Raw genomic sequence first — 1,365 nt, 5'->3', positions numbered from 1 at the left:
ATTTTGTTCAGTGCCCAGTATACAAAGTGCAGAAGCTAAAATATAAAAGCAAAAATATAAAATCTGTTTGAATTTTTACTTCCAGCATAATGAACTTAATGGTGAGAAAGAACAATTTCTCAAAGGTCTCTGCTGACCTTTGCAAGCACATGGAGTATCAAAAGCAGAAGAGTATCTTTGTTCATAGCTGTTCCTCTCTCTAACCAAGAAAGACAAAAGGGGTTGGTTTGGTTGTTTGTTTGTTTGTTTTTAAAATTACAGCTCGAAGTCAGAATACACTCTGGTGGACTGTGATAAATATTTGCCCTCACCTCCCACTTGCACAGAACTGGTGAAGTTCCCCAGGGCTTTGAATCTACCAGTCTGTTAAGCCTGAAACACGTCTGTGTGTACTTTTAGTTTCTTGTTAATGTTTTCAACCAACAAACCCTTCATGGAGGAGAGCTTCAGTCATGACGTGCTGTAAAATGTTATTTTGCTTTATATTGGAGAAAAAACATGGGCTGAGACAAATTTCTGGACACCTCATGGCCACTGTTTTAATATTCTTTCTGAATTTAGGTAGTACTTGGTAAATTATACATTTGGCAACAAAGAAGTTACATTGCTACTGTAAATACTCATAGAAGTTTGATCTTTTACCCGTTTTAAGACAAAAAAAGCTACAGGTAAAATGCAGATTTTTGTTTTCTAAGGACTAAATGCAGTAAACACATACTGAATTCTACTTTCCAGTATGCTCTTGAGCCCCTAATCTCTTTAGGTTTATCTTAATTAAATCCAACATTTAATCAAACCCATTCATTTCTTTTTCTGGTGCATGGCATGAAGAGAAGTGATAGAAGACAAAGTTAGGTGCATTGCAAGGCTGAAGCTTAATTGGAGGTTCAGGGGGACCAGAGCAGAGCATCAGCATGGCTGAGCAACTATCTCTTCATGGTAGGACATCACTGTGCCCTTCTCTGAATGAGGCCCCTTTACTGTTAAGAGGAAAAAATTACTGTTTCATGAAGTTTTCATGTACAGGTTTTAAAAAACCTTCCAAAAGTGTAGTGTTTCTGAAATAACATCTGGGTCTGTATGTGCAATTCAGAGGTTATATAAGCAAATTAATGTTACACCACAGTGACCATAGTAACATTTAGCAGAGGGAAACCCCATAAATAGCAGAAGGAAAAAATTACTTGCAATAACTCACTGAACAAATCAGTAGAAAATTGGGTTATTTTCACTTGGTTTGCTCTCTCAGCTTTCATATGCCTTATAGTCACTGTTTGCTTTAACTGTCCTCCCCTTGCACACAAACTTTCTCATCTCCAAATACCAAGAAAGGAGGGTACTCCTATCACTTAGTGTACATTGATT

The sequence above is a fragment of the Prinia subflava genome, chromosome 1, assembly GCF_021018805.1.
Source record: "Prinia subflava isolate CZ2003 ecotype Zambia chromosome 1, Cam_Psub_1.2, whole genome shotgun sequence".
NCBI lineage: Eukaryota > Metazoa > Chordata > Aves > Passeriformes > Cisticolidae > Prinia > Prinia subflava.
Note: the sequence above shows the minus strand (reverse complement) of the source record.